General features: G+C 38.0%; 4 non-coding genes across 4 annotated transcripts; 2 read left to right on the top strand and 2 right to left on the bottom strand.

Annotated features, from left to right (window-relative positions):
• Window positions 1-22,359: 22,359 nt before the first annotated feature.
• On the bottom strand, window positions 22,360-22,432 carry Trnak-cuu (transfer RNA lysine (anticodon CUU)). The gene has a single exon. It is a non-coding gene; the product is annotated as a tRNA-Lys (tRNA).
• Window positions 22,433-23,638: 1,206 nt separating this feature from the next.
• On the top strand, window positions 23,639-23,711 carry Trnak-cuu (transfer RNA lysine (anticodon CUU)). Its single transcript has one exon. It is a non-coding gene; the product is annotated as a tRNA-Lys (tRNA).
• A 280-nt stretch (window positions 23,712-23,991) lies between these two features.
• On the top strand, window positions 23,992-24,064 carry Trnak-cuu (transfer RNA lysine (anticodon CUU)). Its single transcript has one exon. It is a non-coding gene; the product is annotated as a tRNA-Lys (tRNA).
• Window positions 24,065-24,541: 477 nt separating this feature from the next.
• Trnak-cuu (transfer RNA lysine (anticodon CUU)) lies at window positions 24,542-24,616 on the bottom strand. The gene has a single exon. It is a non-coding gene; the product is annotated as a tRNA-Lys (tRNA).
• Window positions 24,617-26,399: the final 1,783 nt, after the last annotated feature.

Below are 26,399 nucleotides of genomic sequence, written 5' to 3'. Positions count from 1 at the left end.
GCTGTATTGGTTGGACAGTAGAAGACAAACAAGGTAGGATGCTCTCACCCACCCCTCCACATTCGCAGATGATTGGATTGGCGTTGTAGCCGTATCTAAGTTTGGCAGTTTCTGATTCCCCCATTCCAGTTCTCAGATGGTTTAGTGACGAAGATGAATCTGAGAGAATTGAAAACGATCAACGAAAATAATGATGACATTTTGTTTATTAATAAAACAATTGTTACAAAATTTTCATTTTTACACACAGATTTTATATAATAGGTTGACAAGAAAGTTCTCGCGGTTTTTAACTTTTAAATCCAGACGAACATATCTCGGCTCAAACAAAAATTTATTGATCGAAATAAGCACCATCAGAATCAACACACTTTTGCCAACGCAACGTAAAAATCTTGCATTCTGGTGGCGATGAAGTCGCTGAAGGCGTTTTATATATTGCTTAGGTTTTGTAAGCATTTTTCAAGCGGAAAGTTGCCGAGATGCTTGGAAAAGTGAGAGGTCTGAAGAGTATGGCAGATGAGGCAGGGTTTTATAGCCCAATTCGTTCAACTTCTTTAGGGTCAGTTTACCAATGTAAACTAGCCTAAAAAGAATAGACATAATCAAGTGAAGAAAGCAGTACACTGGGAATTATGCAGACAACTCCATCTTGAAAACACCAACAAATGGTACAAGCACAAGCCAGCAGCAATGCTTGAAAATGAAAGTCAAAAAATTCTATGGGATATGGATGTACAAACAGAAAAACCAATCACAGCAAGAAGACCAGATGTTATAATAGTTAACAAGAAGGAAAAGTTCTGCCAGATTTGTAGAGTCGAAGAAAATAAAGGGAGGAAGCACCTACGTGTCTGCGCGTCATGCCTTACCTTGGAACGCTCCTACGGTGTGCGTACGTGCATGGCCAAAACCCGGGAGAAATTCCAAAATGGCGCTGTCCTCATCTTGTAGATTGTGCGATCATCACTGGGCCCCACATGACCGTTCTTTGGCTGCTGATTGGCCGAGGACGAACGCCGGAAGGATAAAGGGAGTGTGTTTGGAACATGGGGGTGTCTTTTCTAGGATCGACGTCAGTGTGATCGTATCGGTGAACTGCTGCAGCTTTAAGAGTACCTTAGTGTGTGTGTGATTTTTTGGGACTTGCTCGTCTGCTGACTTTACAGGACTTTCTTTTCTGCTGATTCTACAGGACCTGCCCTTCTGCAGAACTTGGAACAAAACTTCAAGCCTCTTCTTTCTTTTCACACGTAGTCCCCTAAAAAGGTAGGATCCGACTTACTTGTGAAACGGCTTTAAGCTATTTTGGCATGGACTGGGCAGCAGCAATTACCGGTTCCCTCATCTCGGAATAATTCTTCATTACAGTCCTGGCCCGATCCACTAGGTCATTAAGGGGCAACGAATCCGCACTTGAGCTGGCTCGTAATAGTCGCTTTGCTTCTGTCGGGAGTCCTGCTAGGAATTTGCATGCTAAGGCCCGCTCGGGCAGTCGATCAAACAAGACCGTTAACTTGGTCAGTTCTGCCAAGTATACATCGACCGTTTCGCCCGGACGTAGGGTCCTTGCCTGAAGTTGCTCTGAAGCAGTGGCGGGGTCAATCGCAAACGCCTTGAACAGCGCCGCCTTAATTGTCTCGTAGTCCTGTTTGCCCTCATGGCTGAGCTGTTGATACACGGCAAAGGTGTCGCCGGACAAGCGCAGAGGGACAACACATTTGAAGTTCTTTACGCCAGACAAAACACAATGTAACTCCAACTTTTCCACCCAGTCAAGTACCGAGGTTGATCCATCGAACTCCGGTATTAATTTGAGGTCAATTTTTTCTCCCATTTTGCCGAAATAGCTTGGAGGATGGCGCTCGTGTTTTGGGGTTGAGCGTTCAACAGGAGCGAGGGACCTTGAGGTGGGGGCGCGGAACTGCAGTCCCCGAAGTGCCCCATATCCTCATGAGGCGGGCCATATTTTCCCTGTGTGGAAAACTGGTAGGACACTTGCCAGTATGTGGATGGACCCGGGTTGCAACAGCCAGCATGAAGAGGAGGGCGAGTGCAGTTACCAAAGGCTGGGATGACGAGACGGTGGACAATCTGTTGCTTCGCATGGTAAAAGAAACCATCACAAGAGTCAAGCAGGAGGACCCCGCTAAAGGAGATTGGTGCGTCCAGGGAGACAGACTAAATGTGTGGGTGGATGCGAGCTCCCTCGCGATCGGGGCACTATTGGAGATGAACGGGTCTGTGATTGAGGACGCCTGCTGGTTGCAACCACTGGATGATGCCGCTCACATCAACCTAGCGGAGTTGGATGCGGCGATAAAGGGAGTAAATATGGCACTCCAGTGGAAGGTTAAAGAATTGTGCTTACACACAGATTTGCTGTGCGTGTACCACTGGATAGTTGACACACTAACAGGCAAAGCGAGAGTGCGCACCAAGGCGGCTACCGAAATGCTAATCAGACGAAGGTTGGAGACACTAAGGAAGTTGGTGGAAGAGTACAACCTATCGGTGAACGCGGTGCTTGTCGCTTCCACCCGCAATCTTGCAGATAAACTCACCCGTGTGCCCCAGAGGTGGTTCGACGCAATGAAGAAAGAAGCCGAACCAGGATCGTTATGTGCTGCCTCTATTGAGGAGACGGATGAAATCAAGAGAGTACACCACGACACTGGACACCCCGGAGTGAGACGGACATATTATTTCGCACACTTAACCAACCCGTCAGTGTCCAAAAACAGAGTAGAATCAGTGGTCAAGGAATGCCAAATATGCCGGTCAATCGACCCGGCTCCCACCAAATGGCAGAAAGGTCGGCTAGAAGTTGACGGAACTTGGAGCCGGCTGGGCATGGACATAACCCACTATGGTGGTCAGCACTTCCTCACACTAATTGATTGCAGACCGACGAGGTTTGCGATCTGGCGACTGTTAAAAGGACAGGACTCGGCTAGTGTCATCCGCCAATTAGAGTCTATATTTTACGAGCGGGGGCCACCCGAAGAGATTCTCACGGACAACGACACAGCCTTTTGCAGCGGGGAATTCAGGCGTTTCATGGACGAGTGGGGGACCCGGCTTAGACACAGGTGTGTGCCGAGTGGCAACGGTATAGCAGAGCGGTGCCACCAAAGTGTGAAACGGATAGCAGCAAGGAAGCAATGCACGATTGCGGAGGCGGTATATAGGTACAATACGACGCCAAAGGATGACGCGACTGCTGAAAGTGCACCTGCTAATGCGATACATCGCTATCGAGTGCGTGTTAAGGGCATTGACGCCTGCCCGCCTAATCAGAAGAAGACGCAAGGACGGTACAAGTCAGGGGACACCGTCTGGGTAAGGCCTCCCAATAACCGATGCACGACCAGGTTCAGACAGGGACGGATCACCGGCATAATCAGTGAGCAGGCTGTGCTGGTTGATGGTGTCCCACGCCATGTAAGGGATGTCCGGCCCGCCCTTGATATAAACCAAATGGTGAACAGTGAAAGTAATGAATCATCCAGTGATGAAATGTGGATCCGGCCTATGGCTGAGAACCTCAGCACGGATGGCGATAGCTCCAGCACCACTTCTGAGAGCTCGTATGAAGATGAAGATGAAGCGCAGCCGGATGGTAGGACTGTGGACACTGACCCAGGTAGCTCGGAGGAAGATGAAGTGCAGCCGGATGGTAGGACTGTGGACACTGACCCGGGTGGCACTGGTGGAGATGAAGAAGCCCAACTAATCCCCCTCCGTAGGAGCGCCCGCATCAAACGACCGCGGTCGCAATGCCGCATGTGTGATCTTGAGACCAGGGGGGGTGTAGAGTCGAAGAAAATGAAGGGAGGAAGCGCCCACATGTCTGCGCGTCATGCCTTACCTTGGAACGCTCCTACGGTGTGCGTACGTGCATGGCCAAAACCCGGGAGAAATTCCAAAATGGCGCCGTCCTCATCTTGTAGATTGTGCGATCATCACTGGGCCCCACGTGACCGTTCTTTGGCTGCTGATTGGCCGAGGACGAACGCCGGAAGGATAAAGGGAGTGTGTTTGGAACATGGGGGTGTCTTTTCTAGGATCGACGTCAGTGTGATCGTATCGGTGAACTGCTGCAGCTTTAAGAGTACCTTAGTGTGTGTGTGATTTTTTGGGACTTGCTCGTCTGCTGACTTTACAGGACTTTCTTTTCTGCTGATTCTACAGGACTTGCCCTTCTGCAAAACTTGGAACAAAACTTCAAGCCTCTTCTTTCTTTTCACACGTAGTCGCCTAAAAAGGTAGAATCCGACTTACTTGTGAAACGGCTTTAAGATTGTAGATTTTGTCGTCCCAACAGACCACAGTGTAAGGATCAATTCTCAGTGTGGGCAACCAAAAAATACAATTGTGAATTACTTTGGATCTCTATTCAGTCATGGTTGAAGGAACGACAGCAAGCTACTCCTGTGAAGTAAATTCTGTCCGAATTCCTGAGTTTGACAAGATACACTCAAAGAAGGTCGGAGGTTACATCGACCGAAACGTTGTGAAAATGACACTCAAGATGAGAACAGTAGTCTGTGAAACAAAATAATATAAATAACCAATCCTCATCTCAAAAGATGGATATATTCGATGAAGATTTTTCTAAATCCTGAAGAAACGTTCCTGCTTTCCTACCACAAAAGCACCCAGAACAAATCCTCAACATGGTAAGAATGGCGTCTCTGACTTTCACAGTAAACCAGAGGTGAAACTGCATCTGACAGAAAGACCGTGAAGGAGAGGAAACATAGTATTTTGGAAACTGTATTTATGAAAAAAAAAACAAAAAAAAAAAACAAAACCCAAAAACAAAACAAAACAAGCAAAAATAAAAAAACAAACAAACAAAAAAACAAAAACAAAACGATAAGACATCCTAATTTCGTCAGAGAATTGGGAGGGGGGGGGATGAGAAATATATTCTTAAAACCTGAAGCAGCGAGTTGAAGTTTTTTCCTATTCCTTGACTTCGCCTTCTTTGCTACGGAGTTTACAACATGTTGGATCTACGTGTGTAAAACTAAACATGTTAAAATAAAATAAGTACCCGTTTTTCTTATAGATTCATATTATGAATACCTCCTGTACCCAATAATCGCTTCACCAAAATCCAGCCCATTTATCTCAAAATTACATGCGTTGACCCATCTATTTCTTAGTAGGCTCCTGAGCAGCAAAATCATCCCTCCTTTACTCTGTTAACCTTTATAGGCCAAGCTTTTTTTTTTTTTTTTTTTTTTGTTGTTGTTTCCACAAGTTTATTTTTGGATCATCAACTAGCGGCCATATGTATTCGGCAATTTAAAAAACCATTTCCTTCTAATGAGAAATTGGTTATATCTTAAAACACTACCTGGTCATGGTCACGTAATATGTAATCATTTTACGTTAAGAGTAATCCTCACTCTAAATTCTACAATATTTATTTAAAAAATTTTCTTATAGACTTTTTGAGGCTGTTCACATGTAATCGCCTTAACAAAGTAGAATCACTTTCAACAATTCTCTTAAGTTTAAATTATGTACCCGGCAACATTTACTTTGTACATTTTAAAATTTTATAAAAACAAACAACAAAACAAAAGTATGGGTTTATGTTAAGGGAAGTAATTTATTTATAAAGTAAAAAAAAGAAAAGAAAAAAAAAAAAAAAAGGAAATCTGAATTTTCTAGCATAATTACTTCCCCTTAATATAATCTAAGGGAGATAACTAATATTTTTGTTGTGAAGGTACTTAGTCTTTCTTTTGCAGAAAATGATCTAACACATCAATATATTTATAATGCAATATAATATAATGGCAATTTCTAAGTGAGGTAATTATTTTACTAACGTAGATAATCATTTTTTTTTCTTACACGAATGTTTTGTTTACAATATCGTTGCAATTTTTTGTCATTAACGTTATAAAACTTTGTTACGTTACGTAAAGTAGTTAAAATAATTTTTCTGACAATTCTTAGTAAAATAGAGTTACCTTCCCTAGAACAATCAGCTAAGCTTCCTAACTGCAAAACAAAATAAAATAATATTTTAGAAAGAAAATACAATAGGTACGTGCAAAATGAATGGTCAATCCCTAAAATGCATAAACATTTTGACCCCTCCCTTCATTTAAAAGTACAGGAAGGCAGCCAACTTAAATGAAATTTTCAGTATTTAATAACAATCACAGAATATAATATAGCTATTATATATATATTTTAATTTTCGTGGAAATGTATTATTTTTGTAAACAAAAAACATCTTTGCTAAAGTTAAAGTTTTAAGTACTAAAAAACAAAGCAAAACCAAAAAAAAAAAAAAAAAAAATCAAAAAACAAAACAAAGACGCGTAAATTTCTGTTTCCCATTTTTATATATAAAAATAAAGCATTATAGATGTTAAGAATTAAAAAAAAATTTTTTTTTTTATATTTCAGGAACATTATAACAAAAGTCGTAGTCGTGACAATCAGACTTTAGTAGGGTGTATTCCAATTCCTGCTGTAGCTGCTCATTTGCACTTGAAATCAGAAAAGTTGGTCTGTCATCTCATAAGATAGCAATAACATACTGAACTTTCAAGAGTCTACGACAATTTTAAATGCCTGTACAAAAAGATCTGAAAACTTATTAAAGGTACTTGAAGAAGGTTGGCGATTACATCAGCTAAAACGTTGTGAAAATAACACTCAACATGAGAACTTTGAATAATCCAAACAATATGAATTATTCACTGGTTATGTATTTTGGCATCCACCATGGAGTCCAACTTCTGTTGGACATATGCAAAGAAGGACTTGGAATAATCGCCTTCATTGAGACCAATGAAGATTGAGGACATGCGTTGCATGGATATAAATGATATGAAAATTAAACGACAGATGTGCAATTTGAATCTTAAAGACAGATCCGATGACCTCAGAGGAAAATTAAATCTGGACATTATTTTTAGAAGTTTGTAGAACAATAGACTACAATTATATAGCCACGTTGAGAAATAGATGAGAGTTCTTGGGTTAGTAGATGTAGAACAGTTGAGGTAGCAGGTCCAGTTCATAAGATAAGACCAAGGAAAACATAGAAGGGGGTGATAAAAATGAATCTATGAGAAAGAGGGATGAATAAAGACCTGGTCAAAGATAGGTTACTTAAGTCGTCAATTTATTAAAGCCGTCCAACACATGCCAAAATTGATTTTTTTTTCTTTGAATTATTTGATGGTTTTATTTGATGTTTAAATGAAAATCAAATATCAAGTAAAAATAGAATTTTTACTTGATATTTGATTTTCATTTAAACATCAAATTTTAATAATCTTTTTTGCCAGGCAGGTCACTTATCAAGGCTTGAAGGCCACTGAAGGATAAAGGTTAAAAGTGGATGGTGGTCACAGGTACAATAGCGTAGTAATCGTAAGTGGTGAAAGTTGGGTATAATTTGATTATTTAAGAGGACGGCTCAACAAGAACCTGTTTACATTGCACTTGAAGATGACCATGTTGTAGTCAGCTGGTAAGCAGGCCAGTGGAACACAGGCGGACAGCTCTAGGAAAGAAGCTTTGTGTATAAAATCTGCATTTAGATTTAGGCACAGTTAGCGAGTAGAGGAAATTGTTGATAGTGGTTGTAACTAATCGAGTGTTTCTTTATGAAAGTTTGGGAAGGGAGGGCATAGATTGGAGCTCAGATGAGCTTTTGCCATGAAAATAATGAGTTTGGGCCATGAAAATAATGAGTTTGGGCCATGAAAATAATGAGTTTTGACCATGAAAATAATGAGTTTGGGCCATGAAAATAATGAGTTTTGGCCATGAAAATAATGAGTTTGGGCCATGAAAATAATGAGTTTTGGCCATGAAAATAATGAGTTTGGGCCATGAAAATAATGAGTTTGGGCCATGAAAATAATGAGCTTTTGCCATGAAAATAATGAGTTTGGGCCATGAAAATAATGCAATGTTTCTTCAGTGAGAAAGACGCTGCAAGGAATAGAAAAGGGCATCACCGACAAAATTTTGAACTCTGTCTAGGTGAGAGAGGGTGCTCTGAGCCGCACCTCCCCAGATGTGGCAACGGTACTCCATCTTAGGATGTATTTGACGCTTATGCAGGTAGAGGATTGTATCGGCAGTGAGATATCTACTGGTATTTTAATTAATTTTAGCTGAAAAAGATTTTATCAGGCCTATTTTTAATCTTTGGTACAGGAAAGGCTGTCTGGTAATGGTGGCTTGCTCTTGTGAATTCCAAATAGCGGGGTCTAGTTTAGAAAATTTAATACTGTAAATATATATATATATATATATATATATATATATATATATATATATATATATATATAAGAACAAGTAGTTAATAAAACATACTTTCCTTCTCATCAGAGGGTAGGATTTAGCAAAATGCGGGATCTTTGGATTTTACCATCATTGGATATTTTACCATTCACCAGACTATCCATTCATGTGAAATCAACTTTTTCTTCACCATATTCCCTCTGCTCAACTATTTGTTACCAAGTAAGATCTATGACTTACTTGTAGTTTCATCAAATACTTTTGCAAGTAAAATCCGATGCCGCATTTTGCTAAATCCTACCCTCTGATGAGAAGGAAAGTATTTCTTCAAAACTCCGCGGATTAAGGACTATCCACTTATTTAGTGTTTCCTTTTCAAAATTAAATATGTTTTTAACATGCTTTATTAACTACTTGTTCTTATTATAAGCTCTATTTCTTATTTGGTTTTATCGAGCTTTTACATCTAGTTGAGATTACTTTATAAATATATTTATAATATACTTTAGTTTTGCCATCTTGGATTATTTTGGTAAACTTAACTGTAATTCTTATTTCATTATATATATATATATATATGTATATATATATATATATGTGTGTATATATATATAAAGATGCAGATTTCGTATTTATTATTATATTATATTAAACCCAATATATATCAATGATTTAAAAAGTAAAAGAAAAAATTACTCGTGCGCCACCACCGAAAATCAAAACCAAAACGTTTAGCTTACAATTTACTTTTTCCTTTGATGTTAATGCTGCAAAGTTAAAAATTAAAGCATGAACCAATAGCTATTACGTTACGCATGCATATTCAGAATGCCGTCGTTTGACCTTTACCTGGCAAATTCAATTTTTTTAATTTTCCCACTTCTGCACCGATTTTACCTGGCTAAAACTCAAATATAAACATTCCCATGGGTTCGAATACCCTATATATTAAGTTTCATATCTGTAGACGCAAAAATGACAGAGGAGGTTGTTAGGCAAAATTTTTTAAACAAATATATATGCGCATACATGAATCTATACAGAAAGAGATTTGTGTTTACTATAAACGTTTTTACGCAAATATTACGCAAGTATAAATCATGTAGAACACCTGCATGAATAAAATTACACGTAATAATTGACTAAAGATGATCATCCCATAAGAAAACCGAAAAAACTAATAGGGAATTAATTAAAATGAATGTTCAAAAGAATATGCAAATTAGCTAGATCTTTTGCTAGTGAATGCAATTCCACGACCAATATATTAGAAACTTGTATTTTCTTTGTAAATAAATAGAAAAAAGGGTTTTTAATATGAATATCAATATAACAAACCCTCAAATTTATAGGAGTATATATATATATATATATATATATATATGTGTGTGTGCTAAAAAGAATAAAATATATATGTGTGTGTGCTAAAAAGAATGAGATTTGTTCGGTCATTCATTGAATCTGATTAGATTGTTTGAATCAGGAAGAAGTGAGCTTGCAAAGCCAGGTAAATTTTTAAAACCCAAAAAAGGCAAAATTCCAACTTATATCTCCTCTCTTCTTTTATCTCTCAACTCTTTTTCAGGCATAGGTTAAATAGTATTACTAGTCATGGTTATATTTTCGTTTGTTTATTGATATAGAGGAAGGTCTTGAAACTCCCTGAGAATGGACTACTGAGTCTGTAAAAAGATGCTATAAAGCAGTAATCGAACGGGGAGTAATTAGTCCTGATACTATGGCATTCAAGATTTGTTCAAATGACAATATTTTATTTGTTACATTGTACCATTGTACGGGGTGGAATGATAAAATTCTCACCCTAAAGAAAACAACACTACAACTTTATTTTAAAACTTTTATTAAAAATATCAATTCAGGTAACTTGATTATGTAGTAGAACTGATATCTATTCAATGTAGCTGCCTTCAGCCTCAATCACCATCTTGATACGGGTCCGGAACATGAACCATGCCTTTTCCACAAGCGTCAACAGTAGCTCGGCAAATACTCAGTGAATGGCAGCGATCATGTTGTCTTTGGTGTTATGGGAGGTCATGTTGGTGATGTTCTTGATATATGACCAAACGAGGTAGTCCAGCGAGTTCTGTTTGGGGGAGGGGGGCAGTGAGAGAAGGGTACAAAGTCATAGAACTCCTTCTGAAGTCAAGCCTGGGTCTCTTTGGACTTGTGGGCCGGCGCTAAGTTCTGCTGTCACACACAGGGTGTGCTAGCGGCCACCCAGGGATCACCACACTATTCAGCACATCCAGGTACACTTTGGTGTTGACTTTCAAGCAGTCTTCGAAGATGTGAGGTGGCACGATATGGCCCTCACTTGAAACCACAATAAAGATCATAACCGTGGCCGGAAACATTATTTTTTTCACCCTGGGCATGCTCCTGTTATTCGTGGCAATCCAACAATACATTTTGAGGGTGCTGGCAATGGTCCTGTACGGCACAATCATGTTGCCATACCGGTTCTCGCCAGATCACCGAAGTTAAGCAACATTGAGCCTGGCCGGTACCAGATGGGTGACCATTTGAGAAGGCTAGGCGCTGTATGTATCTTTTGGGAAGGTTGGGCGTGGAGCCAGCACCCTCACCCTGTAAAAAGAACTCCTCGCTACAAAAGCATCTACAAAAAGTTGTAGATGGCCTATGCCCCTCCCGGGGCTAAAGGGGTATGGATAGGATGGGATGGCAATGGTCCTGTTGTTATAACTTGGATTGGTAGAGAGCATGAGTAATACAGCGGCACATCTCCGATATCGCTCGTTGAACATTGTGTCACTTTCAGACATGATAGAAGGCTCTTATCGCTCTTGGGATCTGTACACAACTGGCCAAATGGTCTGCAACAAAAAAGAAAACCGGTTTTCATCAAACGGAAATGGAATCATGTCATCTTTTCTTGGGTGACAATGTTATCGTTCCATCCTGTACAATAAACCTATTATAAGCGATCTCTGTATGTTGAGTCGCATTATTTTATACTGATTATATTCCCTCAGGGATACATCGGTTTATAATGAACTATTCCAATGTTATACTTTATAGCTTTATCGTGTCTGACTATTAATGAAGAGAGAGAGAGAGAGAGAGAGAGAGAAAGAGAGAGAGAGAGAGAGCATATAAAATAAGAGTCAATGGTCAAACAACATACAATAAAAGAGGGTGAGAGTGATAGACAGGTATTTGGTAAGAGATCGATCAGTTGTTAAATTAATTGCAAATTACGGCAAATTAAAACAAGTAAAAAAAAAGGCAAGTTTTTCCAAATATATCTCAATTTTAAAACTGCCGAAATATACAAAAAGAAATGTTTAAGGAAACGAACGTTGATTAACTCTGTGTAAAATAACAGATTTACTTGAAAATGGATGACGTTATGAAGTATGAAGAGTAGTTCTATAACGTGGACAATATCTATTGCCCTCCCCCCTCTTCCTCTCTGTCTTTTTACGTCATTTGCCACTTAAATAAATAAATAAATAAATAAAAAAAAAAAATTAAAAAAACTGCATCTAGACTATTAACATTTCTTCTGTGAGAAAAAGGGTTTTAGAAAACAGAAAATTTCAAAGTAGATTTTGTACTCTGTCCAGGCAAGAAAGTTTGGTTACTAAGAGGACAGTTTATGACAAGATTTTGTAAACATTGGATTTGAAGAAAGACGACCATATTGTAGCCTGCAAGGAAGCAATCATATAGTAATGTGTTCTACGGATTGGAAGTTCTTGGAAAGAAACCTTGTTTATGGAAATTTGAACGATACCTCTCCAGATGTAGCAGAAGTACTTCATCTTAGTGTCAGTTTCCTCGTCGAAATTGTGAAAAGTCATTTGTAAAGAAGATTTTAGTCGAAAAATTCAGTTTATGTTTAACATTATTAATGCCAAGAATCTGAATTATGCCACTTAACCTTAATGTTACCAAAAAAAAAAAAAAAAAAATGTCACCTGACGGCTTCCACCGATGAAATTTTATTTTAATACTAGTGGGGTTACCCGGCGTTGCCCGGGTGTGGAGAGGTGGTGTAATAAGGAGTCAATACAACCAGAAAAAAAAAAAAAAAAAAAAAGGGTGGAGAGAGATGTGAACCCCCCCCCAAAAAAAGTTTAAGACGGTAAAATAATTCAGTTTTTGTTTTAAAAGTTAAAAAATCCCATTAGCCTCGAAATAAGAAGAAGAAAAAAAAAGAAAAACAAAAAAAAGTAGACAGGCAGACTCGAACCTGTAACGTGAAAGAAAGAAAAGAAGGTGAAAAAATAAAAAAGAAAGCGAACCGCTTAACCCCCGCGGCCACAATTACATACGACTTCGCTGCCATTTAAATTAAGGCTAGCCATTGCAAGCGCGTATGATGATTTGTAAAAGTGTCGGCGTAACAGTGACCCCCTCCTTGTACAGCTGCCCAGTTGAGAGTGAAGGAATGAATGTTTTGGGCCAATTTTTCGACATTTGTTGTCCAAGACATTGAGCATGAAAATGATACCGATCTGGTCAGAATCTGTCACATGTGTCAAAAGTTTGTGCGACACACACACACACACACACACACACACACACACACACACACACACACACACACACACACACACACACACAAACATTTAGCCTTTTATTCCAATTATAGTGTTGAAAAAGCTTCAACCAGAACTTGCCCCCATACTTTTTACTGTTTAAGCGTTGTCTTAAGGAGAATTGCTTCCCAAAACCCTGGAAAATCTCATCAGTATGCCATGTATTTAAGAATTCAGATGACAGGTCATCTCCCTCTCAGTACAGACCAATAAGTCTCCTGTGTGTCATGAGTAAGTTGCTGGTATGCATCTATATATATAAAAGCGAAAATATGTGTATGTATGTATGTATATATGTATGTATGTATGTATGTGTGTATGTGTGTATGTTTGTGTGTCTGCTAAAAACTTTCGACAGACAGAACAAAAATTCACAAACTCGGTATCATATTGAAGCTCCATTCTTCGCTCACTCAAAAAATATCGAAAAATTGGCCAAAAACGTTCATTTTTTCACCCCGCAATCGAAAATTTTCGACAGGGGGGGGGTGAACAAAAGCGGTCCTCTCGTGACAACGACTAGTTCTACGCATGAGTCAGATGACGTCATGATCTGATTTACTTTAAATAGTTAAAAAACTGAACAAATTTCATGTACGTTGTGTTAGCTCAGTTGGTTAGCGTGTTCGTTCATTATCTAATCGTTTTGGGTTCGAATTGTGGTGTGAGATGTCTTTTTTTTTTCGATTTTTTAAATTTAAATATTGAACCAGTGTTATTTAAGCCATTTTTCACGTAACGTTCGTTTTTCTGTTTTCAACATCGTTCGTTTGCCTTACGTTAGTTTTTTTTGTGTTTTTTTTTAGATGTTTTGATTACCCCCCCCCCCGCTTAAGTTTTAAGGTTGTTTTCTTTTTTTACTTCGCTTATAACAAACAAGCCTTGTCATTGACCTGATTTGCTGAATAGCTTCTGTCGTCGTTGTCGTAACGCTCGATGACTTCCGTGTGCGCACCTGTCAATTTGGTTCTTACTTAAATAAATTCAAGCATCTTTCAGTAACTCATTCTGGCTGGCCGATTTTATTTTCAAACTTCGCCTCAGGTCTTCGGGTTCGATCCTACCCCCCCCCCCCCGTTTCTTTTTTATTTAACAGCACACACACCTCCAAACACCCGGGCAACATATATATAAAAAGTGAAAATGTGTGTATATGCTTCTTGTGTATGTTTGAGAAAGGCTTTTTTCCAGCGGTTTCTCGAGGCCGTCGCTCATTTTTAAAACTTTTTATATCACGTCTAAATGATAATATCTACGACTTAACAATGTTGGTCGCCTCTCTATTTAATTTGCCCGACTTTGAAACGTTAAACTGGATTCGAACCGGATGTAAACGCCACCGTCAACTATCCCGCAGTAAAACAATTTGACCTCATTAAAAACTGCGATGTATTGACATTCACTTTTTAATTGCTCTTGCATTGACTGTCGCTGTAGCTCAGGTATTCAGTCTCAGCCTATGGGCGTAAAGGCTCTGGGTTCGAGCCGACCTGTCACCAAGCCCCTACCCCCCCTTATTTTTTTTTCCCATTTTTAAAATCGATGTGTTTTATCGATTTTTTTTATATTCAAACAGAGTTAAGTTTCCTTTTGCTTCTTCTTTATCCCCCCCCCCCAAAAAAAACACACACACACCTACAAGCACCCGGGCAACGCCGGGTACCCCCCGCTAGTCTAATATATAAAAGGCAAAATGAGCACGACCATTTGTGTATGTCCGTGAAAGGCTTTTTGGCAACGGGGGTCATCCCGTCGGTTATATTCTGCAAAAAGTTTCGCATACTTCCCAGATCGTAATATCTCGCATTCACAAACGGGCATCCTTTCTTTCCTTTTTTTGATCGAGTTAAACAAAATTCCCACAGTGGTGTCGTCTCGGGCGTTTGTTTTTTTTCGTATAAAGTGAAACTGTTTGAAAAAGCGGCAAAGCATTTCTTCGCCGGGATTGATGCTTCACTTAAGTTAATTAGCCCTTGGTCAATGTAGGGGAAACCCTTCGTACTGAGACAATTACTATTTTTTTGGGATACTACCAGAGTATTTTTGGGGGTTGGAAAAACGACCTTTTGTCTAATTTGCTTTTGTGGGGAAGCAAATAAATACCAAGCATTTAAACCATCGTACGTTTGATTGACTATGCTTAAATTCGACGCAGGCAACTTCCGCTTGCGCGATAGCGACATCGACTAACGCGTTACGTTATTTTTTTTTAATTTTAAACCTCACCTTTTTTTTCCTCCTTTACGTTACGGCTTCCAATCTACTACCAGTTTTTTTAAACACCTCTTTCCACCCTGTTATCCCCCCCCCCCAACCGGGCATTTTATTTCCACCCTTACTACACTACCGCAACACAATCTGGCAACGCCGGGTATCCCTGCTAGTATTAAATATAGAAGTAGTCAACCACCTCAGCAGAAATAACCTTCTTAGTGACATGCAATATGGTTTCCGTTCTGCCAGATCTACAGCAGATGTGCTAATGGTTATATCTCATGGGATTAATGAATCGCTCGGCAAAGGCTTCCTTTCTAGGGCAATTGCTCTTGACATATCAAAGGCCTTCGTTAAGGTATGGCATAAAGGCCTACTTCACAAGATTTCCAGCTATGATATAACTGGAAATGTTTTCTCAATTATTAAATCATTTCTCTGATAGGTTCATAAGAGTAGTGGTTGATGGGCAGAAATCAGAAGCCTAAAGTATTAATGCTGGTGTCCCTCAAGGGTTCATCCTGGCCCAACTCTCTCCCTGATCTACAGCAATGATCTCCCAAAACACATACTTAAATCATTTGTTGACATCTATGCTGATGACATGGCCATCTATGGCAACACATCAAAGGCTGTAAATGACAAAGTTCTCTCTGATTCTCTCTCCTCTGATCCTGAGCGCATGGTACAATGGGGGAAGAGGTGGCTGGTTACTTTTAATGCATCTAAAACCAAGCTTCAATCTTTACATCATCAACACTCTGATCCGCATCTGGCATCAGTTGAAATGGATGGTTCTCGTTTGGGGCAGGCTCCATGTTTTGATAAGCTTCTGGGATTGACCTTTACTCCTGATCTGAAATGGAATATGTACATCAAATCTGTTGCCAAGGACGCTGGAAAGATGGTGGGATCCTTCTACTGCTCCAGTAGATATCCCACTGCTGATGCAATTCTCTATCTATATAAAAGCCAAGTACGTCCAAGGATGGAGTACTGCTGCCATATCTGGGCAGGGGTTGCTAAAAACAGCCTATCCTGCCTTGACAGAGTACAAAATAGACTTTGTAGCCTAGTGAGGGATGCCCTTTTCTCTTCCCTGCAACTGCTCTCCCTGTCGTTGTTTTATCGTTATTTCCATGGGAAGTGCTCGTCTGAGCTCCAGTCTCTGGACCCTCCTCGCCAATCTTTCACGAAAAATACCCGTCTAGCTGAGATTTCATGAACAAAGCTTCTTTCTTAGAAGCGCACGCCTGTGGAACTCTGTCCCGTTTGCCTGTGACCCATCTGACTACAACTTGGATGTCTTCAAGTCCAACGTAAACAAATTCCTGATAAAGTGTCTTACTTAAGGGAGCGGTTTATCATATCTCCACTTCTAACGATATTGTCCCATTGATTACTTTACACGCAATAACCTTTATCCCCGAGTGGCCTCCGGGCCTTGATAAGTGGTGACTTCCATGTAAAAAAAAAAAAAAAATATATATATAGAAGGTTATTTTTTAAAAAACAAGAATACTGAATAGATTTGCGTGAATTTTGGTGTAGGTTCTTTTTTTTACCAAACAGGTAAGTACATGATAAAGTGTGCTATTTTCTTTTTAATAGCAGTATTACATATCGAGGTAAAACCTTGAGAATCACTTATTGGTTCTCATGCACCTTTTGTCTCTCGGTATTCGGGTCTGATTTGATCGAATATCGCATTTAAAATTGTTGTCGACTTGTAGCTTATATGATATTAAAACATTTATTACCCAATGTATTCCGTATTGTTTTCACTAGTCGCCATGTTTGTTTTTGTGTGTGCACTTAATTTTTACGAATACATTAGATAATAAAGGTCTTAATATTATAACAACTACTAGTTGGCAACAATTTTAAACTCTTCGTTCAAAACAGATCAGAATACCTCTAAAAATCAACATTTTAAAGGTAAGTCTTTAGTTGATGCCAAACCACACTTTGACCATAATCTATAATCTTAATCTCACCTTCCTGTTTAAATATATGTATGTATGTATGTATGTATGTATGTATGTATGTATGTATGTCTGCCTAAAACTTTTGACAGAGGCGACAGATTTTCATGAGATCAATATCGTTTTGAAGCTCGACCCTCCGGATGACAAATATCAAAAGATTGGCTAAAAACATTAATTCCTTCACCCTCAACTGGGCATTCTTCTACAAGGAGGGGTCGCTTTTTTTGCCTATATTTTTGAAAGTCATCCCCTCTTTTCGATTGACTAGCCTTAATTCAAACCTTCGCTACTTCTGGTTTGGTGATGGACGTAATGGCAAAAATGTCACTTTTTTTTATGTTCTTTTCCTCCTTCGTGGTATGGGTTCGAGCCTGCTTACCTACTAACACTTTTTTTTATTTTTGTTCAACATACACCTTCAAACACCCGGGCAACGCCGGTCACATAGGCTAGTAACATATAAAAACGTTTGGATTTTATTTTTACGGTGCTTCTCCGTTAAAAGGGCGAAATCTGAAAGTTGAGAAAAAAAATCAATGTTAATTAAGAAAAAAAAAAAAGTTGATTTACTTTGTATGCAAATTTCAACTAAAAGCAATGTTGGGTTTGTTTTACCATACACATAGATTCGAAAAAAATTGTCAAAAAACAAATACATAACAAATAAATGATATCAAAGGCAAGATAAGTTACTATTCTACCTATCTGCAAAAGTTTTTAGTGGTTTTACTCACTTTAAAATGTGTAAGCGGTTTGAAAATCAAATAGTGTTTATCGATATATGTGAAAATGACAAATAGCGGCGAAGCCTTAGTTGAATACGTTAAGTTTGGGAAAATGCGTTCAAACTAAAAAATTATACAAAACACTGTTAGAAACTCACTTAATATATGTTAACGTGACATAGGCTAGTATATATTTGATGGGTTTCTAACAGTATTTTGTATAATTTTATAGTTTGAACTCATTTTCTCAAACTTAACGTATTGAACTAAGAGCGCTATTTGTCTTTTTCAAATATATCGATAAACACTGTATGATTTTCGAACCTACTGCACGTTTTAAAGTTATTAAATCAATCAATGACCTCCCTAAACACATACTTAAATCATTCATTGACATCTTTACTGATGACACGACCATCTACGGCAACACATCAAAGGCTGTAAATGACAAAGTTCTCTCTGATTCTTTCTCCTCTGATCTTGAGCTCGTGGTTCAGTGGGGGAAGACGTGACTGGTTACCTTTAATGCATCCAAAACCAAACTCCTATCCTTATATCATCAACGCTCTGATCCCCATCTGGCATCAATTGTGATGGATGGCTCTCGTCTGGGTGAGGCCCCGTGTTTTGACAAGCTTCTGGGTTTGACCTTTACTCCTGATCTGAAATGGAACACGTACATCAAGTCTGTTGCCAAGGTAGCTGGAAAGATGGTGGGATCCTTCTACTGCTCCAGAAGATATCTCACTACTGATGCAATTCTCTATCTATATAAAAGCCAAGTACGTCCAAGGATGGAATACTGTTGCCATATCTGGGCAGGAGCTGCTAAAAACAGCCTACCCTGCCTTGACAGAGTACAAAATAGACTTCGTGGCTTAGTGGAGGATGCCCTTTTCTCTACCCTGCAACCTCTCTCCCACAGAAGAGACGTTGCGAGCCTATACTTGTTTTATCGTTATTTCCATCACCGGTGCTCGTCTGAACTCCAATCTCTGGTCCCCCCTCGCCAATCTTTCACGAAAAACACCCGTCTAGCTGAATCCACTGTGAAAAATTTCCCCCACTCTATATCTGTGCCTACATCAAAACGTGGATTCCATGAACAAAGCTTCTTTCTTAGAAGTGCACGCCTGTAGAACTCTGTTCCGTCTGCCTGCTTCCCACCTGACTACAACTTGGATGTCTTCAAGTCCAACGTTAACAAATTCCTAATGAACCGCCCCCTTAAGTAAACACTTCATCAAATCTCCACACTAACGTAATGTACTTGCAATAATCCTTATCCTTGAGTGGCTTCCGGGCCTTGATAAGTGGTGATCACTGTGTGAAAAAAAAAAAAACACTAAAAACTTTTCCAGATAGGTAGAAGAGTAACTTATCTTGCCTTTGATAACATTTATTGGTACTTGTACAGTTTAATCAACACATTAAAAAATGAAAATATCGAAAAAAGTTAAAATTGTACGTATCCGTTATGCAACAAAGTTCTCCGAAAATAATTTTCACTTAATTTCATCAAGTAGTTTTTTTTTTTTTTTACAGCGAAAAAACTATTTGTTATGATACCGAGCAAAATGTTCGATTTTTAGGAAGAAAAGCTAGAATTAAAGATGGGGAAGGGGTGTCAGCGCGTTAACTGGAGTTATCTCCCCGTGGCGTGCTCAATAAATTTTATAATGGCTGACTTCAACGCGCTCTCATAAAAACGTGTTTTTCCGCTGTAACCCCCCCCAAAAAAACAACCAAACAAACAAACAAACAAACAAAAAACTACTCGATCAAATAAGGTGAATTTTTTTTTCAGAGATTTTCATTCCAAAACGAATACGTACAATTTAAATTTTTTTCGATATTTTCATTTTTTAATGTCTTAATTAAACTGTACACCTATCGAAAGGTAAAAGTAATTTTTACGGAAAATTGGGGAAAGTTGCATTTTTCGTAGTCGTTTGAAAGTAGACGATGAAGATTTCACACACAGGGAACATAACCCAGGATGCACGTTTTACATTACATCGTTATGGCGTCCAACTTTAGGCCAAAGACGCGATAGACTTTTTTTAAAAACTAAAAACAGAATAACAGTTGTTCTACTCGATGAATTTTCGTAATTTTTGGATATATTACGACTTTCGACATGACAATTAAGTAAGTACTATTGTTTTTGCTAAAAATGACATCTTTAAAAATCGATCTGTCGCCTACTCTCTCTCTCTCTCTCCACAAGCACCAAAACCATTTTAAAACTTGGTTTTTACTTCACAATTTCCGAGGTTATATTAAAATATATAAACGATTACTAGCGGCAACAGTTGGAAGTAAAGAAGTGAACCAACAATTAATAATGTTTAAAAAAAATATGAGGAGTGTGCAAAAAAAAAAAAAAAAAATACGCGCACTTGCGCGTAGAACATGGCTACACACACACACACACACACACACACACACACACACACACACACACACACACACACACACACACACACCACTTATATTATAAAGGATTATATTACTTAATATCCGAAAAACTACTTACTTGCGGAAAATTTAAATGCGACATTCGTTTTCGGCACACCCGAAAACCTACGGAAAACAAGCTTTTTTTTACCCTCCCACCCCCCAAAAAAGGTGGCCATAAAGTGGGTGCTCATTATACGTTAAATTAAAAGTGATCCACTTTTTTGAAATTATAATTTACTACTTGTTTCCTGGAATTTTGAGCGTTATTTTCGTTTTCAGCACCCCTAAAAACTAAGTTAGTGGTAATTTGAAATAATTTTTTGGGGGGTCTGCTGCAGTCTGCACTTTTACTTAAAAAAAAAATTATAAGGGGAGGGTATGAATTCGTCCGCCTATAAGTCTTTGGTACTTGTTAACATAGAATCGACAGATCGATTTTTTGGTACTTCTACACTTTATACCTATTGCCAAGGTAGCTGGAAAAATGGTAGGATCCTTCTACCGCTCCAGAAGATATCTCACTGGCACTGCTGATCCAATTCTCTATCTATATAAAAGCCAAGTACGTCCAAGGATGGAGTAGTGGAGTAGGGAGTACTGTTGCCACATCTGGGCAGGAGCTGCTAAAAACAGCCTATCCTGCCTTGACAGAGTACAAAATAGATTTCATGGCTTAGTGGGGATGCCCTTTTCTCTTCCCTGCAACCTCTCTCCCACAAGAGAGACGTTGCGAGCCTGTCTTTGTTACTTCCATGGCAAGTGCTCGTCTGAGCCCCAATCTCTGCCCCCCCTCGCCAATCTTTCACGAAGAACACCCGTCTAGCTGAAACCACTGTCAGAAATTTTCCCCACTCTTTATCTGTGCCAAAACTAAAACGTAGATTCCATGAAGAAAGCTTCTTTCTTAGAAATGCAGTGCACGACTGCACTGCACGACTGCACGCTTGTGGAACTCTGTTCCATCTGCCTATTTCCCACCTTACTACAACCTGGATGTCTTCAAGTCCAACATAAACAAATTCCTGATGAACCGCCCTCTTAAGTAAAACCACTTTATCAAATCTCAACACTAACGTACTGTCTGTACAGTGTACACGCAATAACCCTGATCCCCGAGTGGCTTCCGGGCTTTGATAAGTGGTGACCACCTTGTAAAAAATTAAAAAAAAAAAGTAATAAATAGGCAAGTTATAAAGACACTTTATTGTAGTAAAATATATTTTTTAAAAAAATTTGAAAATAGGGAATCACACTACGTTTATGCGACCATCCTCCCCCCACCCCCACCGCCACTTTAAATTATTTTTGTTCTTTTTTTATCAGTGTATTTACACTTTATCGCCTAAAAAAAGAAAAAAAAGAAGTGAACTCTCATTTTTTTTAGGAAGTTGACGAAAATTAATTTGAGGATCCTTATCTATTTTTAAATCTAGATATAATTTCTTTTTAATTTTGACGAGCTTCTAAATATTTTCTTTTATGTATTTAATCCAAGATTTGGTACTTTACTTATGCTACTGTCCTTAAATAATAACGTTATTATTTAGAAAGCCATTCTTAACATGGGGAGGAGAGGGAGTTTATGTAACCGTACTAAAATAATAACGTTATTATTTAGAAAGCCATTCTGGCGCTAGTGCACTTACTGATCCGCGCTATTTTTAAAATCGTATTTCCAAATAATTAAAGTTTTATGATGTTTTTTTTGTTTAAAACACCCTTCCCTCCCCATGTTAAAAATGGCTTTTAAAATAATAACGTTAGTATTTCAGCACGGATCACTAAGTGCACGCACGAGTACCGTCATTCTTAAAATGGGGAGGAGAATGGAGTTTTATAACTATTCTGTACTTTCATCTAACAATATTAATAATAAAAAGACATCGAAAAACTCGAATTTAACTTGAAAATACGATTTTTAAAATAGCACCGTAACATAAGTGCATAAGCACCGACGATTTTAAACTCACTGTGATTTTCTCCTACTGTAAAGTGGATGATCGTACAGAGACTACACTTTGCTCGGTGTGAGGGGGCCAAGATTCTTTCAGAAATCAATCCGAAATAAGTAGTAAAAATTATGATCGCCCAACGTGGGGCTCGAACCCACGACCCCGAGATTAAGAGTCTCGTGCTCTACCGACTGAGCTAGCCGGGCTGAATGATTCGGCCAACTTACTATAACTACATATTCTTATTCTTATTTCATACTTAATGCCAAAAAGTTAATCAGCTAAATGTGGGCCTGGAAACGATTTTTTATCTGTCGTGTCTTCTACCAACCGAGTTAACTAGAATAAATCAAAATACGCTTCATTTCAGTTTCATATTCTTGTCATGTCGTCAAAACAACAACAACAACAACAACAACAACAACAAAGATGTAAGGGGGAAATAAAATAAAAAATTAAAAAAAGGAAATAAAGTATGGACACGTAGCTGAATAAAAAAAAAGTGGCTAAAAGAAATGTTGATGGTGTAAAACACGATATAAAATGTATAGGCAATAAAAATGGCTTTACTTTTTTTTTATTATTTATTTATTTATTTTAATATTATTAAATGAGAAACCATCTCCAGACAGAAAAAAAAAGTATTAAAAAAATCTTGTTTCTCGTAATAATACATTAATTTTTTCCTCCAAAACGTTCTAAGCAAAACTAACAAGTCTTGTAAAGAATATATTTATTTCGTTTCAGTTCGCCAGTTCGAATTTACATAAACACGAGAGCCGCAAACCTCGGACGGACAGTACGGTTGATTACACGGATTTTTGTTTTTAAATAAGCGTAATTCTAAACCAAGCTCCAACAAAGTACAAGTCTGGAAGGATTCCTTTTCTGATGAAGGACAAAAGAAATTCAAAAACATTAATCCTAGTCTAAACACCATAGACAAGGCTTGTGTAAATTTAATGACAACAAAGTTTTATCAGCGAAAAAGTTACAATCAAGAACGATAACTCTAGAAAATTCCTTAGTTTTCCCGGCATTTTTTAAAAGGAAATATTTTGTCACAATTTATTTGAAAATGATAAAAAGAAAAGAAATATCCGGCAGATATGAAAGCCTTGGCACTAGATGATTTTTCAAAAAAGTACATTTGCGTTGCTTGTATGCTTACGTCAGCCCGATTCTTGTTTGTGTTTGTTTTAACAACAGCAAAAAAAAAAAAAATAAAATAAAATAATAATGATACTAATTTTCCTTTTTCATTTTCATTTTTTTAAACTTCTTGAAAAGTAATTAAATATAAATTTTAAATAGTTACATAATAAAAAGAATAAATATTAATCATAAAAACATCTAGATTATAGAACAACAGTAAAAATATGTAGCGCTAATCAGGTGAGTAATTTCATCCCGCCCGGCTAGCTCAGTCGGTAGAGCACGAGACTCTTAATCTCGGGGTCGTGGGTTCGAGCCCCACGTTGGGCGAATTACTTTTTGGTCTACACGTTAAAAAACGACCCTGGTGTCTAACTCTGTCCCGTGGGGAGGCATAGTAAATAGGTACTAATACTGAATTATGAAATAAACATAGGAATAGGGAGCTATAGTTAACAGTTTTTATCGTTTAGCCCGCCTAACTTAAACGGAGACTGTTAATATTGGAGTCGTGGGTTGAAAGTTCACGTTAAAAATTTATTTTTTTGTTTACCAATGATTATGAAATATAAAAACATTAGAAAGCTATTATTAACAGCTATTAGCAGCAGCCCGGCTAGCTCAGTCGGTAGAGCACGAGACTCTTAATCTCGGGGTCGTGGGTTCGAGCCCCACGTTGGGCGGATTGTTTTTATTAATCATTACTGCTTCAAACTTTTAAAGAAGAGCAAATTTTATTTTATTTTATTTTTTTAAATTCTTTTTACGGCATATCATCCTCTTTGGATTATTTAAGGCCAAATCCGAGTATTTTGGAAGATGGTTTTATGCTTCAAGTTGTATATATATTTAAATAAAGTCATGAGTTTTGGTTGGGTTGTCCGTTGTTCATTTATTCATAGTGCTTTGGGTTGGTCGTCTTGTAGTCGATTCTGTTGTTTTCATTTCCGTCCCTGATTGATCTTTGCAAAAGGAAAGAGTTATAATATTATTGTTTGGTGCTTTTTTAATCACAAAGCCAGTAGGGAAGTGAGTGTGTGTGTGAGAGAGAGAGAGAGAGAGAGAGAGAGAGAGAGGGACACTGTCGATTTTGTTTTTGGTTTGGTTTAAATCAATCAAGAGTTAGGAGAAACATTAAACAAGTAGTAAAGTCATTTAGTCGCCCAACGTGGGGCTCAAACCCATGACCCCGTGATTAAGAGTCTCCTGTGCTCTACCGACTGAGCTAGCCGGGCTGAATGATTCTATGGGCTTACTATAACTACATATTCTCACTCTTATTTCATGATTGAGTTTTGCAAAGAGTTAAAAAAAACAAAAAAAAAAAACGGAAGTAAAATGAAATAGTATAAGATACGTTTAAAAGCAACGCACTATTATGAAAATAAATATTTATTTGTTTGAAATTTATATATTTCAAAATCATACTCCGTCCTCAGAATTTTGTACATTTTTTTTTCTTCATCAGGGATTTGGATTCCATGATAGAAGCGTTGATTGAATTTGAAATAAAATAAAATACATATAAGATATGTTTGAACGCCAAATCACAACGCAATAAACATATCTTATATGTTAAGATTTTTTGTTCCTTAGAAGCGCTGGTTGAGTTTGAATCAAATAAAATACGTATTAGATACTTTTGAAGCCAAAACAACGCATTATTACAAAATAAACAGACATTTATTTTGTTTGAAATTTATATTGAAATTCATAAATGTATTTCGAAGCAAAACTTCATCTTCAGTATGTTTTTTTTTTTTTTTTTGCCATGTTGTTGAAATCATGACAGAACCTCCCTCATCATCGGTCTTGTTTGAGTGGGTCAACCATTCCACGTTGTGAACATTGAAGTCTCCACATACGTGAATGTTAGCTGAAGGATAAGCAGATAGGACTTGGTCAATTTTCTCAGATATGTTTTTAAAGATAGTAACTCCGCTGTTGTGGGGGCGATAGAGAGTAAATATAAATGCAGTACTGTGAGCTAATGCAACTCGGAAACACATATGGGGTAAGTTAGGATCTTCTCTGGAGATGTCCCTACCACATGGAAAGCCAGCTTTAATATAGGCACATATTCCATACCCATGGCGATCTTGGGGGTCAGATTTAGAAGTTAAGTTAGAGTATCCTTTAATTGCGAACTCTTCTAGGGAAATAGCCTGTCCAATGCTAGTTTCGCTTAAAAATAAAAGGCCTGGTTTAGTCTCCTGTAATTGAGTTTCAACCTCTGGAAGGTTAGAACGTAGACCCCTGATGTTGGAGAAGGAGACATGGTAGTAGGGGTCTACGTTGGAAGTTGGAGAACCGGGTTTAATCGTTTAAATGTCTTTATTTTGTAATAATGGGTTGTTTTAGCTTCAAACGTATATTATACATATTTTATTTGATATCTTATATGTATTTTATTTCAAATTAAATCAATGCTTATATCACAGAACTCACATCATTGACGAAAAACAGAAGTGCATTTAAGCCAATATTTTCAGACAGCCTGATCTAGCAGCAACAGCAGCAAAATGTAATGTCTGTTCTGTCCTCTCACTAAAAGACAAGCTGTATTTTTGCTCCGATCCTGAGTCTTCTTTTTTTGGAAGTTGGGTTTCCTCATCTAAAAAAAATAAAAAAAACGATTCCAGGTGGCAAGACCTGGGAGGGTGAACCTCTTAGTGGCATACCTCAGTCCCAAGTCAGCTCCTGGCCCCGCACCTGTTGGGCTGATTGTCATAAATGGATTTTTAACTCAGTTTCCAAGTAACCAAAGCAGCACGGAGACTTATCTTCAAACATTAAAAACAATGGAAAAGCATGATCAAAAAAAGAAAAAAAAGGAAGGTTCTATTTAGAGACACTAGCGATAGGAAGTGACCAATCAAATGGAGCCATGTTCTACAACCACTCCATACAAATATTGAATATTTTAGAATTCCCGCACATAATTTTTTCATGTCCACACGAGAAAGATCTTTGGGGTTTGTTTTACTATACACATAAGTAAGTTTGGGAAAATGAGTT

This window comes from Euprymna scolopes, chromosome 23 (genome assembly GCF_053919585.1).
Source record: "Euprymna scolopes isolate OS-2025 chromosome 23, ASM5391958v1, whole genome shotgun sequence".
Classification (NCBI taxonomy): domain Eukaryota; kingdom Metazoa; phylum Mollusca; class Cephalopoda; order Sepiida; family Sepiolidae; genus Euprymna; species Euprymna scolopes.
Note: the sequence above shows the minus strand (reverse complement) of the source record. Positions and strands in the feature narration are given on the sequence as shown.